The 19163-nt window shown below is 43.2% G+C and overlaps 1 protein-coding gene across 4 annotated transcripts in view; it reads left to right on the forward strand.

Moving 5' to 3' along the window:
• Window positions 1-475: 475 nt before the first annotated feature.
• gli1 (GLI family zinc finger 1) overlaps window positions 476-19163 on the forward strand; it is a 30298-nt gene continuing 11610 nt past the window's right edge. For all 4 annotated transcript variants that reach the window (XM_085924420.1, XM_085924422.1, XM_085924421.1 and 1 more), the window contains exon 1: window positions 476-809. The gene's annotated coding sequence lies outside the window, so the exon portion shown is untranslated. The remainder of the gene's footprint in view (window positions 810-19163) is intronic.

Genomic DNA, 19163 nt, shown 5'->3' on the forward strand with positions numbered 1-19163 from the left:
AGCCACACACGCTGAATTTACTTTAGAAAACACACAGAACACACTCGATTATTCAAAATGACTTATGACAGCAAATGACGACGTGCTTTAGTTGATTTATCGACATGCATTTTTGTTGTTGGGTTTTTTTTCTCGGTCGTCAAATTTATTTGGAAGTTTTGTCTGTGTGTTTTTTTTAGTTTTTTTTTTACAAGCGCGCATTCAAACTCTTGGAAGAGAAACGCAGAGAAGCAGCATCGTCTTGTATGTCTTTTTCTTTTCTTTTCTTTTTGCGCCAAGAACAACAAAAAGTGAACTTCCTGTTTCGGGGTGGTCCGCAGACTGGAGGCATGGAAGGAGAGTGGGAGGGGAGGGAAAGGGAGACAGAGAAGGAGAGAGAGAGAGAGAGAGAGAGAGAGAGAGAGAGAGAGAGAGAGAGAGAGAGAGAGAGAGAGAGAGAGAGAGAGAGAGAGAGAGAGAAGGGGGGTGCATTACGCATTACTCGTTTGGAGGGGCCGAGCGAGGCAACTTGCGGGACTCCCTTGTTGCTGCCGAACATGGGCCGCCAACGTTGTTGCTTCCACTTGGGAAGCCGAACGACAACGCTGGCCTAAAGAAAAAAAAAGAACGAACACACGAAAGAAGAAGAGCGAAAGTTTGAACAAAGAAGATACAAGAGGATACATCGCGCGTGCGTGCGTGCGTCCGTGCGTGCGTCCGTCCGTGCGTGCGTGGGAGAAATCCGGATTTCTCGCATCCGAGAACACAATAGGAAAAGTGGAACTTGGGAAGCTCTTCCAAGGATTTTGACAAGTTTGATGCCGGCTGAGGTAAGTGGTGCGACTTTTCTTTTTTCCATCACTTCTACATGTGATGGAGTGCTGCACTTTTTGGGGTGGGGGTACATCATCATCATGTTTGTCTGTCTATGTGTGTCCAACAGCTGTTTCTTGTAACCTGAAATACTTGAGGTGCCAATATCATTCCCAAATGTGCTCCCCCCCCCTTCCCACCCTCTTTTCACCCCCCCACCCTTTTTTTTTAAACACCACTCCTGCCTGCCAGAAGATGTGCACAACTTCTCGGTTGAGGCCTGAGGGTTTTTTTAATCTAATCTGTGGACAGATTAGGACACTCTTCGCCTGTCCAAGAGCGTCAACAACGGACTCAATGGAACACTAATTTATTTACCACAAAAGTGCTAAACACACACGCCCAAACGTGTGGGCTGGATAACTCAATTGGTTTACGTTCAAATAAAAAGGACAACGCATTCGAGGTGCACATTCCCACAGCGTAGTCCGTTTTGGTGCCCCACAATAAATAATTGGAACCCTCGCCATCATAATAGCTTTTTTGAGTTGCAATTTAAGCGTTCTTGAATTGTTATACAGATGAAGAAGAAAAAACAATCTGTTAATCCCATGGAACAGATTGTAACTGTGATACAGTTTTATGCGCAGTGCACACATATTGTACCAATTTTTAACATTTTACAATGTAACAATTTCGCTGCTGACATCTGGTCTTTATGCTAAAAAGAGAACATTTTTGAGGTTTTGTGTTTTCTACAATTTTCAAATCCCCCATAAGAGAAAGAACAAAGCTTTTAACATCGTGACAGCTGTACAAGTGTGAGAACAACTTAATGGCTGTTTATGTCAAAACAGTAATGCACTCAGATTTAATTTAATTGATGAAGATGCTTTTTTCATATTCGTCACAGCCACGCAACATTAAAAAAAAAGTGAACCAATGATTACGACAAAATGTCTAAACAATGACGCACTCTCTTAATTTGAGTCACTGATGTAATATGACTAATTGTGGCTTTATATGTTTAGTGTAATGTCAGATTTCCCCCAAAGCCAAATAAATAAAAAAAATTAAAATGTGCAAAAATAAGTTAAGTTAGCATTGGAGTGACAGTTGTGTAATATGCCTGACCCTTTGGAAACACAAAGTGTCATTTGAATTTGGACTCCCCAAGAAACCAAAGAAAAAGTATTTCATCGTTTTTGTGCAAAATCAACTTAACCACAATTTTTGTCAAAACAATAAAGCACTAGACCTTAATGTGTTCAACAAAGACGTACGGTAATATTCATGATGGAGATTTGAAGTTCGACATTTTGTGCATTTTAAGAGCCACTCTAGGCCAACGTAAAATATTTGAAACACTCCAAACAGTCATAAAAGTATAAAAGCAAGTCAACCACCATCACAATAAAATGTCACAACAATAAGCGTCAATGACACGGCGGGCGCACATAAAGACTCAGTTGGGATGCGTTCCATTCTTTTGCTGTGTTTGTCATTCCAGCCTTATTGTATAAAGCAGCCATAACTGAGCCTATATGCTCTGTTACGAAAAGTAAAATTGATATTTACCACTTAATATTACACTACCAGATTTTACATCAAGTACGTTCATGACTAAACGGACTAATATTTATATTTGGTGCTTTACTGTGAGGTAAAATGAGTGCCTTGGCGCCACAGATCAGAGAACACTGATCAAATCATTACTCTCCTACATAAAAGCTTAAATCATTGTCTTATATGATGCACATAGATTATTATGATTAGTCGTATCCAGCCGATTCTAATTGTATATGCCCAATCCGTAATATGATTAGCTGCTGCTGGGAGGATATGACGCACATTTCATTGGTTGTCTGAAACTCAAGTGTGAATCATGATGTGTTGGCGTAACCATGCGCGCTGCCATCTTGGCTTAGCGCTCATGAAAAAATGAAAAAAAAAAAGGAGTTTTTGTAAATGGACCCAATGGAACACAGACAAACTGAACTGAAACGGTCAAACTGTTCCACCCCTAATATATATGTATCAATAAATTCGATCTACAACGGAAGGAACTGAAATTGCGAGATGAGTAGTATCACTTATGACCAAGCATTATTTTCATTGACGTCTACTGTAACATTATAAGTTGACTTTCTTGTCCTCCTCCTTCAAGGTTGACAGGGGGGAAGTTTAAGGGACAGTATGAAGAGTGCACTTGTCCTTTGACCACATGTGAAAAGCTCAGTGGGGGGGGGGGGCGGCTTCCTCGTGGCCCCCCCCCCCACTCTTTATCAAGTGCTTTAAGGCCAACGGGCTCCTTAATGGGAACTTGTCTTAAACAAATAGAGCACACACGGGAAGGGGTCGTCTTCCCATTAGGAGAAAGAAGCCTCCACTCGGCTTTTATCAGACACCAAGATAAGTTGCTTATCAGCATACAGAGGGTTCCCGTGCACGTGTAAGGTAGAAGAAGTTATCACCCAAGGTGTATGGATCACGTGACATGAGAGGCAGACAGCAACTGTGTGTTTTTCCTCCAGATTCCATTTTGGGCCAAAACAAGTATCACGTGACGCCAGTAATCGTGCACCCCCCCCCTAACATGCTTCTTCGTTCAACCTTCCAGAGAGCAAGTGAGAGACTAAGGAGGGGGAGGGAGAGAGAGTGAGACCACCCTCACTGGGATCACAGCCCCTCAATCAGGCCCTTTCACACCCTGTGAACCTGAAACAATCAGGCTTTAATAGCAGCTGTCTGTCTGTCTATCTGTTCCAAGAAGTTTGCCCGGACAGAAGCCGGGAGACGTTAACGACGATGCTCGGGATACTCCACGAGCTTTATTCGCATTAGCTCACCGTCATCGGAACGGAGAAGTTAGTTTTCGACAGAGGTGTACACATTGTTATAGTCTTGCAGATCCGGTGGCGTAAATTCACACACACACACACATACACACACACACACACATTTGGATGTACGTAGAAAACTTGGGAACGTTGGAAATACAGACTGACTGACTGACTTGAGGCAAAGCTAAATGTTGATTGTATCTTATTCCAGTACATGTGCTGCTATTATTCAAGCATTTGCCTCAAGCGCTGTTTGAATGTGTGTGGGCGTGCATGGTAACTGCTGGTGTGTGTCTGTGGTTGATATTATACAGTACATCAAGTCCATCTATTTTAAAGCAGACTCCAGGTGGCACGTTCCTCAGAGTTGTTTGGATTTGGCAGCGAAACATGCGTTAGCAGCGCTTATTTCTTCCTTTCCACAGGACTGGATTTCAGTCTGCATTGAATCACAGCAATGTGCTTGACAAGATTGAATATTATTCACCCCAAAAATGAAACAGTCTAAACAAAAAAGTGATGGACATAATGCAGCAATTTTTTTGTTGTATTTGTGGGTTGAAATAAAGAGACCATTACAAAATGCTGGCGCAGGTAGGCTACCGGAGGCTCGCTAACGGAGGCTCGCTCACAATCCGCGTGTCTCGCCACAGACCTTGCCGGCCAACAAGCGTGTTATCTGAGAGGAGATAACTTTATTGACTTGGCAGCGTTCCTCGACATGCTGTGTTCCTCTTTTAATGTACACGTGGTGTACGCTATCACGTTAGCACTTCATGACGCAGATATTTGGGATGTGCATGAGGACGTCTGCTGCTGTCACTATTATATGACAAATAATCTTTTCCTATTGAAATGAATAGAAATATATGAATCCATTCCAGCCTTCCAGTCAGTAGTTGTTCCTTGCAAAGGACAAATAATATATGACTGAGTACGACTGTATTGTTTGTGCGCCTGTGTTGCTGCGGTGTTTGTGTTCAATCCATTACTTAACGGGTTATTTTTCCACAACATAGATGTTATTTAGTCTTAGCATTAAGCTAGCAGAAAGAAAGGCTAGGATGTGGTTGTAATTCATCTTATGTCATTTTATATAAAATTTTGGATTTGATTAGTTTGACATTAGACCTATAAACTTACATATCTGGCCCTCTACATCTTTGCATAGAAATACGTTGCTTTCCCCAAAATCATTTTAACAAAAAAGGCTACATAGTTTTCTGTGTTCATAAATTTTCTTCAATTGAAAAAGACGGAGTTTTAAAAATATTTATGCAATTTTGTCAATTTTTTCCTCATATTCATTGCTTACTTTTTGCATAGAAATAGGCAACATTTCAATAATTTGATTTTTTAGAAAGTTCAATTTATTTGTAATGATATTTTTTAATGTAAACATCTTTCGTCTTTTCTCACTTTTGAAAAAAACGTTTATTTACATTTTTTTCTCACCATCCTTTTCTACTTATGCTTAAATCTTACTGCCTCATTATTTTCACTTAATGTCCTCTTTTTAAGTCATCTAATAAGTGGTGTGCCTGCCTGACATCGAGTAGATCCAATGCCATAACAGGAAATCTTGGCACACGTGATTTATGACCGCCATCACTGATACACCCATACGTCATCGAGGCACAGGTCAAGCGTCCTCAGATTTATGAGCACAACGCATTCGCACCGACGCCCATTCTGCAGACTTTCGCCTGCCTCAAGGCTCCACGAGGAATGTCACGGATGCGCCGGGATGATTCCAGGGAAAACTCGACACCTTGATGATGTGCCAACGATTTAAGACGCTCTTTGAGGTTAAGGTTGATGGCCATGCCTCAGATTTCTTTTGACATTAATTAATATAGGATTCGAGAAAGGACTTGAATGATGTTTTTACAAGATTACATCCAATTTGGGGAAATTTCAATGGAAAGGGAACCACTTGAATGAGATGTCAACGTCCTAAACTGAAAATGGGTGGAAGTCTTTTACAACAGGACATAGTATATAAGTCGTCAAGGGGAAGTCAAACCCCAAATTATGTTTGAAATAATAATACGTTCTGTACAGCCCAACTAGTTGAAACACAAAATTTTGATTTGTGTTCTGTTTGTGGAATTGGAATTAAACAGGCAAAATCCACCTGTTTTTATCCATCACAGATGGGCGGCCATTTTGTCACTTGCAGTGGACTGAAAATGACATCACAGTTGCCACTCAGTTCACAACCAATCACAGCTCAGCAGTTTTCTGAAGCTGAGCCTGATTGGTTGTGACCCGAGACCCGGCATCTGTGATGTCATTTTCAGTTGACAGCAACTAGCAAAATGGCCGCCCCTGAGATGGATAAAAAGTTGTACATTTTGCTGCTTAACTCATCTTCCACAAATGCAATATCATTAAGAATGCCATGTTTAGACTAGTGGGGGCACAGACAACATATTATTGTCAAGAAAATTTCAGGGCACGTGTCAAATTGAACAGGAAGTTGCCCAAATGAGTCCCAACCAGATGTCGGCAAAAAAACCCTTTTTTTTTTAAGTGTAAAGAAATGCTATCATTGGCTCTGTATGAGACAAAACTTTCCATTTGTATTAAGCGTGGTATGTTTTGAAAAGGGAAGAAGCATTTGACAGTGAGAGTGAGATACATGTTGTTTTAAATGTGCAGCCGCTCCAGTGTACGCCCATGGGCTGCTGTTGCTGCTGCTGCTCTGCTTCTTCTTGGGTGGGCTGCAGGGAGGGAGCAAAGGAGGGAGGGAAGCTTGACGCCGGAGCCAAAAAGCAGGGGGAAAGTTGCCGACTGCTGGCCCGGCCGCTCGGGGAGCTCGGCTGCTTTTTTTCCCCCGCTGGAACACATTTCCAAGTCAAGCGTTCCCGGCCCGGGCCAGCCCCGCCTGACCGCTGCACATTTGGCTTGGCTTTCTGACGCTTGTTGACCAAACATGTTTTTCCGCTGTTGTTTTACACTATCGCTCCTTTTCCTCCCTCGTTATATCTTTCACAGTTAGCGTTTGACTGCCTGGATTCAGCAGTTTGTACTGGGAAAAAAAAAAAGAGAAAAGATCAGAACTTAGATCAGATAGTACATCTTTGTGGCTCCTCTCCATTTTGTTTGTTTTGAACCCTCATCTAGACTTGATGACAAGAAGATGACAAATAGCGACAAAAGTGGGAGATAGAATCAACTTCATAACACAAGGAACTTTGCAAAGCTAAAGTGAACTTTCTTGACCACAAGTAACAAATATGGCAGATTTCAATGGCTACCAAGCAAAAAAACAACAACAAAAGACACTATTCCCTCCTTCTCGCAGTCCGCCATCTTGTGCGTCTGGCTGCTAATTGACTCTGAAGGTATTACGGTTATTGGGAGGCTTGTAAAGCACGCGGCCTTTATTTACAAGAGAAGGAATAAAAAGGCCAAAGTGGGCCAAGCACTGGTGCTGACCCCACTGTAAGTGATCACGGCAAAACGAATGAGGGTGTCCCTTTGGAGTGGAAAGTGGGGGGGAGGCATTGGAGGGGACATCTGGTCCTGTTTGCAGAAAACTGCAGACTACTCCCCGATTACATAATTGGCCCTATTAATTACACCGAGAAGGGCCCTCATTTCCTGTTTGCCAAACATGCCAGTAAAGAAGTCTTCTTCATTTCATGACATGTGCTTAAACATAAAACATGGCCTCTTGTGGCTTTAAAAAAAAGAAGAGCGCACACATCAAATATATCTACACCCCACTCTGGTACATAGCTGTGGAAGATTGGGCTCATCTTGGGGACTCATTGAAATCTATAACCAGGACCATGTGGTTGCAGAAGTGTACACACCCTCTTACAAATGGAGATTTAGATCAGAAATAACCGATCACATTCAAACATGTTGAATGGGAGTCACCTGTTAGCTGTTCTAGGAGGCTTTTCCTGACATTTTAGTCATTCCTCACAAAAATGATTTTGAGTTTGCAAATCAGCGCAGCCTGTTTTGAACCGATCTTTGTGGCGTTGTAGTTGGCCACACACAAAGCTTTCCCGTGGGTAATTTCTGCAGGAATACGGTGTACGTGTTGTGACTGGATGGACACAGGTGTGACGGCCGCGGTGGGTTTCACACCGCCGCCGCTGAGGAGAGCTAGTGTGCTTGTGGAATGTAGGGGTTAGCGGTGGTGTTGGAGGTGGTGGGGGTAGGGTGAACCAAACCTAGAAGGGACCTCAGAAGCAAATGAATCTTTGCCAGGTCCCCCCAAGATAGGAATTTTCTCTCACAGGTGTCCCCCTCCCGCATGTGTCATCCAACCCACTAACATCATAAGACAAATCCTCTTCGGTGGCTCCAACAATACCGTAAAAAAAATCTGGATCTACAGTACACTGAAATATGTCTGACAAAATACAACGTACGAGCATAATCGTAACACAACTTCCTCAGCTTGGCTAATAACGTGGCAACGATGTGCAGTAGCAATCCAGCGGTTGGTTCCATGCCGTGTCGCGACCTTCCCCTGCACTCGGTGTGAACCAAATGTTGGAATGACAATACGGCTGTCACAGCTGTTGTTGTTTCAGCTCCTCCTCTTTGACTCACTTGTCTCACTATATTTCTTCCATGTGGGGGGTAACGCGTGTTGGAGCACAGGAGTTCACTCTGGGACGCACCTGCTTGAAGCAGAAGTTTACCGAACGCAAGCGGTACTGATGGCTTCTAGTCGCGCCAAAAATGCTACTGCTAATAATAAAGAGAGGTAGTGGACCACCATTGTCCTCCAAGCTGATGACAGTGCAACAGGTTTGCACTTTATGAGACTTTTCCGGTCCACTGATGATTCCCCCAGCAGCACCCCCCCCTCTCTCTCTTGTCCACCACCATTACATTTCTGTTCTTCCTATTCAGCAAGCGACATAGCAGTTGCTCTGCCGTGGCACATTTATTGGCCCTTATTAGGCAGCACCTGTAGTCTATTAAAAGGCCCGGAATAGAGGTTGTGTGTGTGCGCGTGGGTGGCTTTGTATTTTCGCCGTGGTGAGAAGAACGCTTCTTTTGGCATGTTCGCTTGATGGGGGAACAATTCCTGAATGTTTAACGTCTACTGAAGAAACTTTTGGAAGGTGATTTTTTTTGTTGAAAGTTGCCCTCAGACATGGAAATTAGGTGGGTTTGTGTCACTATTGGACAGTTGTGTTGAGCAAAATATTAACGTCGAGATAGTCAGAGCTCGTGATCTGCAAACGCGAATGCATGAATGCAAACTATAGACTGTTTGCCAAATTGTGTCATTGTGAGTTTGAATTGAATTCGCCATCACGAATGTAGCGCTGATATCTCAAAGTTTGCGGACACAAGTCAAAGCGTAAGAAACTAGCCAAATGCCTCGAATGGCCTCGTAAATCCCTTAAGTCAGCTCACAGGCTGTTCTTTTTAAGAGCAAAACTACAAGGTAACTGACAAGTTGACGAGATTCCTTTCCATGCAGTCAGTGGAGAGTCCAGTCCGTCAGTCAGCCCTAAAGAGTCTCAAAGCCCTCGTCGCCCCTCCCCCCCCATCGCAGCCCAGCCCCACCGTCGCTCGCCTTGTGTGTCCTGGCTCACACTCGGGCTTCCTGTGGGATGGAGACAGAGCCTCGGGGGCAACGGGACGCTCTGTTTGCAAGCGGCACGCTCGCATGCTGCAGCTTGTTGAAGACGTTTGGTTTTGAGTCCGCCTTTCTGACGGAAGATTTTTGGATGAAAACTTAGCAGCATTTCACCAAAGTCGCCTATAGTGTACACAACTTTTCCACTCAGGGAAAGCAGCGTCTATTAAACTTTTAGTAGACGCTAAAATATTTACCTTCTCTTATTGCAATGGGAAACAAACAATATGAACTCAGTCATTCCCAATCGTGTATGCTCACTCACTGCGACTCACAAGAAAGTCTCTCATTAGCGTGTCGTCAAACTCGCTTGCCATCGAAGTGGCTTTACTTCAGTGTCCTGCTGGTTGGCCATCGAGGCGGACTGTTGATGCGTCTGTGGTGTGTGGCTTACCACTAGTCATTGCCGGAGGGCCCTTCTTGTCCCACACACACAAAAACACACACACAAATGCACACACATTCACAAATTGTTAATCCATAGTAGCATACACATTTCTAAAAAGAATAAATAAATAACCCAATACCCCATACTGATGCTTATGTATGTTCTTCAGGCAGAAACAGTGCTAAAGTGGTTAGCACATCCGCCTCAAAGCTTTGAGGTTGTGGGTTCGAGGTTCTGGCTTTTAGGTATTTTCATGTTGGGCTTTTTTTTTAGGTGGCTAGAGAGCCGTTCTCTATCACAAAGTCCACTAGGATACGTCCCACCTCACGAGTGACCCAGTACAGAAACGGTACAGAAAATGGATAGCTGGATGGATGTGTACTTTCAAATATTATTGCAGGAAATGCTGAAAAAAAGTCTAAACAAGACACACAAACAGAAAGAAGAACTCTAGGTACAAGCAAACAAGTGCAGGCCTTACAAATCCAAGCCGCGATACGTCTCCGGGTCAACAAGCGTCTTATTTTAACCTTTGTCAAGTAGTGTTTTTTGGTTTGTCTGTTTTTTGTTTTTTTTCACAAGCCATTGGGTTAAGTGAAATTAACGACGGGCAGATAATTCACTGGCCTTTACGTGTCCACTCCTCTCAGCAAACACAGTGGAGAGGAAGCGTTCTCAACTTGGAGTGCTAGCGCCAGAGCTCTTCTGCTAACTGACCCGGGGCTCTGAAGAGCGCCACATAACAGGCACCCACACTGGCTTTTGTGTGCACGAGGGTCTTTACATAACCCACATAACCAAGCACATTGTCTAGCAACCAGCTGGCTGCTGAAGGGCCTTGTAAATGGGGGAAGGGGGAGCCCGCTAGAGCCTGTGGTACCCAGAGGCTAGTTATGCTAATGCTAGGCTGTGAACGCCACCAGATAAATTTCTCTCACTTTCCACTACTTTAAAATGGAAGGAGAAAAAGTAAAATCAATGTTGTAGGCAGGTTCATAGCTATATATGAAAAATCTAGCAGTTGTACTTCCAGCCGCTGATCTACGTTGTTGGAAAATGGCCATTTTGTCAACGTATAACAAACTGCCAAGTTGCTTAAGGCCACAAAGCCCGGCCTTCTTTACCGTGCCTTCAATGTTTTTGGGTTACAGCCAGAAATCCCCTGGAGCTGCCTGCGATGTTGAGGTAGAATTTTCCTCTCCGGCAAATATTCTTTTTCAAAAGATGTTTTCTTTGAGGAGAAAAAGAAATGTTTGCACGCCTCTCTTATTACACATGCGCCATCAAAACCACATTTTAAACGAATCCAGTTTGACATGTCATAATTGAAATACTTCACCAGTCACAGTACTTTCCTGTGCTTAATACGTCATTTCATGGACGCTGACTTACTGCTCAACAGATTTGGAACCCCCCCATGCTATATGCTATGATTTTGATACAGAGGCTCATTAGCAGTCCCACACCTCACCTCAGATCACATGCTAATGACCCATTTATCACCAACACTTGATGCCGCTGTCATTCTTAACAGCTCCCTGCCAGGATGGAGGAAGCTTTCACTCCCCCGTCCTGACTTGTCACCATTGTTCACTAATAAACAAAGCCAAGGTGTCCCGATGGCCCCAGTGTGGGTTTCCCGTTGCAACACGCAGGATTTCTCGCTACTGTCACTGGAGCCAGAGGACCAAGGCTGAAAGGCTGGGGTGGGCTAGTGGATTGGGGTTGTAGGGGTGCTTTGAGAAGATGTGTGAAATAAGTGTATGGGTATTAAGGGTCTCGGCTCAGTTGGGGGTCTATTGTGTCAAAGGCTGAGCCCCCTACCGACATCCATGATCTGCTCCATTGACACACAAGCGCTGGTCCGTTCCCTTTGCGTTTTGTCTTTTTACCCAGCCTCTCTTTCTCATGTCTTCTTTTACCTTTCACTTTCTTTCTCGCCATGAACGGGTCAGTCAAGGGATTCTGGAGTGTCCTACTGTCTTCTTGTCTAGTTAACCGGACAAGACTGGCCTTAAATGGCTAAATGGTTGCATTTTGTCAGTAAAATATGAGAGTGCGGGTAATTTCATCAATTTGCGCAAGTGCGACAGGGCTTTACATTTATTATTTTGATTTATTTGATATTGTTTAGTAATTAAATATCATCAATAACAACTAATATTAAATGAGAGGGATTCATTTTGCACTCACCAACTTTTTTGAAACTGATTCAGTTACTGGTGAAGTTATTGTTTCTCAAAATTTGCATTTTTTAAAATTATTTTTAACAGATAAGATCATCAATCTCTTCTTATGACGACAAAAAATAATGAACAATTACTGTTGAGTGGCTAACAAGGTTGTTAGAGATTGTTTCCGTAGATTTTAAATAATCTAGCCAGATTGTTTCTAGCGCTATCCCTTTAAAGTATAATAGACACTGTGTAATCTTTCTAATGGAGCCATCTCCCGTTCGGGCTGTGACATAGTGAGAGTGGTTGAGAGCGCTCTGTGAATTATGTGTACATACACCTATTTGCTCAGTGTTATCCAGTGTGTGCGCGAGGCCATCAGGAGTCGCGCGATTGTCAATAGCAGAAGTCTATAAAAAGCCGTCATTGACAAAGTGAGGACAAACAGACGCAGTTTGTTCAGGATTTCCTAACAAACACTCGACAAGAAGGACGAGAGAGGAGCCTAGCCAGGCAGTGAGCATGTGGATCAAGTCGTTGATGGCTTTCTTTCATTCGGACTTTAACAAGCAAAGCGGCCTTTTGATTTTCACCCGTTTGCAATTTGTTTGCCACACTCAATTAAAGGTAAACAAAATAAAAAGCAATGTTTTGCTGGGCTGTATATTTTCTGTACAATTCAAAATAAAAATAACTGACTTTGAAGCATTTAAATGTTGGATAACTTCCTCCAGTAAATCAGTTTTGCTACTACAATGTTGTAGTAAAAAGACAAATGCAAGATGGCCGCCACACCTTTCTGCTAAAGCTCCCAATTTGCCCTCGTAAACACAGAAGGCCAAATGTGCAGTGGGCAGGAAACGAGGCAAAGCTTGTAAAACTAAAAACTATCACGCTCGGGTCGCACTTTAGCCGGTCCTTGTCAGGAAGTTTGTCCTTTTCACTCCACTGCATTCTTGCGGGAGTCATCATTTTCTCGTTGTCACTCATTCCTGTGGCTCTGTGTCACGCTATAGTCCCTAGCGCAATTGTCTTTAAGAGCACCTGTTACGTAGTCGGCGAATGACAACGAGACAACAGGAGGGGGGAAAAGGCGCCACGGTAGAGCCCGTACGCAAACAAAGTGTTCTTAAATGAAGGAGGCATTTCAAAATGACGGCCCTCCCCATCCCCCACTACACCGCTAACCTTAAAACTGTTCTCGCCAGTCAGTCCTCTTGGTTGTTACAAACATTTGGCCTGTGCTAAATTATCCCCTGGTCAATAGTCTAGATTGGGTACTAAGGAACGTTTGCCACTACAAAGAAGAAAAACGGAAACAAGATGGAGGCCGTACTTCTCATTGTGTTTATGTTCAAGCGCAAAAGCTAACCAGGAGCAGTATGACAAAAATAAAGTGGCGGACTGTCTATCATGGCATCTTTCAAAGTTCCATTTCCGAGCCCAACAAAAACAGAACATAATTTGATGATTGCAGCTGAAGTTTGGAAAAGGATTTTGGGTGTGCTTAGCTGAGTTTAGTGTAGAAGATTCCGCCACATCATATTTAGACAAAGTCTTCACATTCCCAAAGTCTTCTGTCCATACAGTTTGAGTCATAAACTGAGAAGGTTGAGCGTGATTAAAATTCATCCCACGGTACAAACAAAAGCAGGAATGAAGAAGAAGGAGGAGAATGTAGGAGAGGGTGACAAATGGTTGGGGAGGGTGCTTGTAAAAAGATTTGGGGTGATCTCCCTCCCAAACGGGTCCGCCTTTGACTCAACGTACAATTATCCTGGGTGACAACGGAAAAGACGTAAAGAGCGGGAGGGAGGGGAGGATAGGGGCAAGAGGAGAACGAGATGGATGGATGGAGAAAGCATTAATTATTCAGCCGGCTTTTAAAGCAAGATTTGCTGAGGCAGCTTGAACAGGGCAAGAGGGGGGAGAGTGTGGGTGTGGGGGGGTGTCAACAATTGACTCAATTACAAGACAAACTCTCCAAGGGTCCTAGAACGTGGACCCCGCGGCTTAATGTTTGGCCCTCTTCAGGTACCCCCCTTTGGTGAGTGCAGGAACAGCTTCAGCTCTGCGCCACTCTGGGCTTGAAGCTCGCCAAAGCACTCCAACGTTCCCCTCTTCTCTCCACTCTTCTCCACGACATGCGAGCCTTCTCTTTGTCAACCTTTATGGCCGGTAATGAATACCAAACGTCTGCTGGCCCTTAAATGAGACATGCCTTGGCCTTTTATTATTCTCCTCCGTAGCCGATGTGGAATTTTGTTTGTCCTTCCAGGGCAATTTAGTGGAACTTCCTGTCCAGTGAAATCCAGCATCCAAAATTCACCGATAATACTCGACCGAGATGGATTTTTTTTTTTTCTGGCTGCCGTCGAATCCAATATTAGACGGGATGAAATTTTGATAACCGATCAATTGACCGATTAAATTCAATTTAATTAATGAGCGGTTTTATGGGTCACATTACTGGCGGAGAACTTTTTTTTTTTTTACATGATTTATGTTGGTGTCATGTTTTCATATGACAAAACAGGGGTGTGTAGACTTTTTATATACAGCATATGCTCTCATGTCACGAGGAATGACTTAACCTTCGAGGATGTAGCAAACCGAGCGGCTGTGAATATTTGTTGGCGCTGACCCTGCGATGATCAGGTGGCACAATACAGTCTGCAAAACGGGACGCCAACAGTGCTTCTCTTGTCAGTCAAAAGATCCGCTCAAGCATAGCCTCGCTCTCTTTCTCTCTGTTCGTCTGCGAGCATCAGCTCCTTTTTCTTCTTCTTTGTCACTCTCTCTTTCTTTCCCCTTTTGGATCCCCCTCCGATTCCCTCCATCCTGCTTTTGTGCAGCAGAAAGGAGGCCATGAATACCACACACAGACTCGGTGAGTCATTCGCTACAAAACAACATGACGGACGCCAGATTTGCTTTTCCTTTTTTTTTTTCTCTGCTCAAGTGATTCACACTTACTCGCTTCTCATTCTCTTTTCTTCTTTCTTTGTTTGATTGAGAGATCCTTGTTTTAGCGTTCACTTGTGTGTAATTTGCTTTACATGCAAATCGCCATTAGGTCTATTGTGAGTGCATTGTGGCATCGACAACTTTTTCTGGACCCACGCAAAGTTTCTATTTTGTTAACTAAAAAAAAATAAAGATAAAAATGTTCGTTATTGCCACTGCTAATATATAAAGTGGAAAATATCAGCATAATTTGAATAGAGATCTTTTTTTCCATTATATATTTGAACAAAATATTTTACAATTACTAAATTTGTTCAAAAATCTTTTAAAAAGAAGAGAATCATCTTACAAACATTTTAATTTTATAAATATTTTAAATGGCCAGACGTTACACTGTTAGAACTATTAGTTTTAAAGACATTAAATTATTAATTCTATTTTTTTCAATTGCCAGACATTTCACAATGATATATTTTTAGACATTTTACAGACTTTTGTGGCATGAAACATATCATCATAAATCATAAAGACTAGTAGAAGTAAAACGGGTAATTGTTTGTAGTACTAGCATTAGCGTCCTCCCATCTACTAATGACTCATTTGTTGTCTTTTAGTGATGTTAATTTTCTTAATTACACTCCTGGTAGGACATCACACACACACACACACGAGTAGACACGCACACACACAACTCCAGTCGGACATCACTTCAGTGTGTGTATGCATACAGTGAAGTACACGTGTGTGCCGTATGTGTGTTGTGTATCCGTGCCAGTGAGACAATAAGGCACTAAAACGTGTATGTGTGTGCGTGCGTGTGTGTGTGTGTTGCAGATAATTAGTGGTGATTAATGAGCAATGCTCTTTGATGGACCACACATGAGGAGAGCTCATGTTGTGTATGGCAAGAACAAGGCAGGTTTATTGCAACCTGATTATAATATTTAACTTCAGTACCTTTTTAACTTACAAGTGCAAAAAAAAAGTAGTCATGTTAAAAACTGTCTGCCTCAATAGGACACAATTTGTAAATAAATGCATAAACAAACAAATGCATAAATAAATGCATAAATAAATGCATAAATGCATAAATGCATAAATAAATAAATAAATAAATAAATAAATAAATAAATAACATCTTTGCTGTCCCAGCAAGCTAGACGGAATTTAGGTTGGGCTTGCACCGCATTCAAAACACGTGCCAGGTGCAAATTTATCAAAACGGTCATTGGTAGAAAGACGTCATAATGACGTGAGGGATTCCTTGAGAGACTTGAAAGGAAACCACATCACAAAGATCATCCATTTTGTGTCCATTCATCTCTGTGGACACATTTCATAATATAACTAAACTGACTCAAAAGTTAACGCACAATAAAATCCACATGAAGCATCCATGGCTGCTACTCCTCTGTGTTGTTGTCATGCATGCCCGGTGGTTGTCTCACACACACACACACACACACACACACACACACACACACACACACACACACACACACACACACACACACACACACACACACACACACACACACACACACACACACAGTCATTCCTGCAGCGTATGCCGTCGTGGTCTTTTGCCGCTTTCTGCCGCACACATGCAGCGGGAATCCGCCCACGCAGACGCACTCATTCCCATCCCCTGGTGCCCTTATGTCTCTCTTCCTCCAGCTGTTGCGCAGCTAAGGAATATATAAGTAGCAGCGGCAGCCCGCCTATAAATATGGCCTGCCCACCCAAGACTGTTAGGATTATTATTTTTCTTATAATCACTGCGGTGCCTGTATAAACCCGCGGGATAATGATCTGGTTTGAGGTTCGACTGAGCCGCTGGTGTCAGAGGAAAAAAAGGCTCGGTGGTGACGAAGATGAGCCCAGGCGAACCAATAGTAATTTTTTTTTTTTCCACTGCTCCCACAGTATTTTACTAGACTGTTTGATTGCGTACAAGTTGGTCAAACGTGACACTAGTAAAAGAAAAATAATACTCTGTCCTCACTTGTGAGTCAATTCAGCACACTTGTAGAGTTACTTGTAACTATTTACACGACTGTACGACATTTCTGCAAACTAGTAAACAACTTTGCCATTCAACTACTTCTTACAAGTGAGGCAAAACTCGAAGGTAGTTGACTCGTGGTACTACTAGTAGTGTGGTAGATGTTTACGAGAGACTTTGAAGCCATTTAAGACATTCTTCAATTTCCCTGATATTCATTTTAAGGTCATGATAGTGCAGGCCAAATGTGGCACTATTATATGACCCTTAAAGCGGATCAAGGACATCGAAGAAATGCTCCACCAGCTTTTCCGCTGAAGAATGATAATTAATTAGACAAAGTGGAGGATTTATGATGTCTTTTTTTCCCCGACGTTCTTCCTTTGTTGTTTATAGATTAGCATTACCGCAAGCTGCCGTCCGCAGCTGCGAGCCAGCTGTGTGAATTCAGCTCTCCTCATCTGCTGTATGCATTTATCACTCTCGCCCACCTCCGCTGTTGTCGGGTTTTTTTCTTAGCCCCATTTCCTCCGGCACCTCTCCTTATAAGGAGTTCAAAGAAATATTTGTAGTTTTCAGCGGCACTCTACCTAGATAGTCAGATTAGATTGGATAGCTAGAGGAATGAATATATAATATATATATATATAGGCATATGTATATATGTGTAGAGAGAGAGCTTAATGTGCATACGTGTGTGAACGTGGAGTATTAAGGCTCAAAAGTTGCCTTTTTTGCTTTGAAAAGAATCTGGGAAAAATACACACACGTGCAGAAGAACAAGAAAAATTGACAAGGGGAAGACAAGACAAGAGCCAACGTTGCTCATACATGTTGGACATGTCGACGGGGGAAAAGTGTGTGTGCGTGTGTCAGGGGGAGGCAGGAGGAGTGGCGGAGGAGTGGGGTGCAGGAAACCGCAGGTATGTGCAGCTAGACGGCTGGGTGGCCTGCAAAGAAGCATTGAAGTAGTGCAGAAGAAAAGTTACAATGAATAGTCCAGCACACAAAAGGTTTACGTTTGAAAGAAAAAAGTTGTGTATAATGCACTTTGAAGGTTTGCAAGTAATATTATTTTTGAAAGTCATAATTTCGGGGTCGGGGATGGAACATAAAGCTCAATTCTTCCACAAAGTAGCGCCAGCGTTTGATCTCATCTCGCTACTGTGTCGTCATGAGCAAAGTCGGAAGCGGTGCCGTCGTCATGTCTGTCATCAGTCGCTCTGGCTGTGTAACAACAAGGGATCAACGCTTCATTTTGACAGTGTGAGAAGGTCAACAGAGACATATCAGCAGCCGATGTTTACAATACTTGAATAGTCGAGGTGTGAATTAGTCTATTTGATGACTGGGCTAAGCCACAAAGCGAGTCTAGTAAACATCAGCTTGGACTATTCTGTCATCTTTTCAGCACACGATGATTTGCGGCTTTCTCTAACCTGAGAGAGCAAAGCTAAGAAAACCATTGAAGATTATGATGACACTTTCACGTTGGGTGTTAGTAGTTATGAAATCATTTCACAAATTGCAGATGTGTTTTAGAAACAGAAATACAATACCATATTTGGGAGCATGTGTCCCAATATTTATGGAACTGACTGGAGTCATTCAAAAGTTTCTTTTGATGTCAGTTATTTTCAGGGGTACCAAAACAGCACCAATTTTGAAATCCATTTTCACAATGATATTTAGCCTTGTTTAATATCTTGTGAGTGTCACGCTAAAGCAGAAAGGGGAATCAAAGTCATTTCCATGACGCCGAATGGAAGTCAAAGTGACACTAATCTGGTCGGCGGCAGGTCAGTGAGTCAAGGCTTATTGTACAAAGTACGTTACGGTGATGTCTCCAGCTCGGTGGTCACATAGTGCCCCCCCCCCCCCCTCTTTCGCCCTCCCCTCCGCCGTCCCATTACATTACAGCAACTGCGAGGAATTCACTGAGTAAAAGGGGTAAAAACAGAGGGGAGGGTAAATGGGGAACGCGAGTGAGGAGGCGTGGGGGGGGGGGGGGGGGGCAAGCCCTTGAGAGTCCGTGTCGGGTGGGGTGGCGTTAGCAAAACAAAACCAGAATTTAAAAACAAAGTTTACCACTGAAGGAAAACAAGAGGGCCGCAAAAAGTCAGGAGGTTGGAGGGCGGAGAAGAGCAAAGGAATGAGAGGGCAGGGTCTTCTGGCCCTTGTGGTTGGATGAGGGTCCCTCCGCCCACCAGCCTTAACACAACACCGTCCTCCCTCCGCAAGGCCGGCCACATCAGGAACGGCTGGCTACATTATAGCTGCCATTATCGTCTCTCTAAGTCATAACAGTCCAGAGAACACCCACCTCGTCTGCACCGCCGCCAGAAGGAGGGGGGGGGGGGGGGGGGACGAG

This window comes from Syngnathus leptorhynchus, chromosome 11 (assembly GCF_054491065.1).
Source record: "Syngnathus leptorhynchus isolate UIUO chromosome 11, UIUO_Slep, whole genome shotgun sequence".
Taxonomy (NCBI): Eukaryota; Metazoa; Chordata; class Actinopteri; order Syngnathiformes; family Syngnathidae; genus Syngnathus; species Syngnathus leptorhynchus.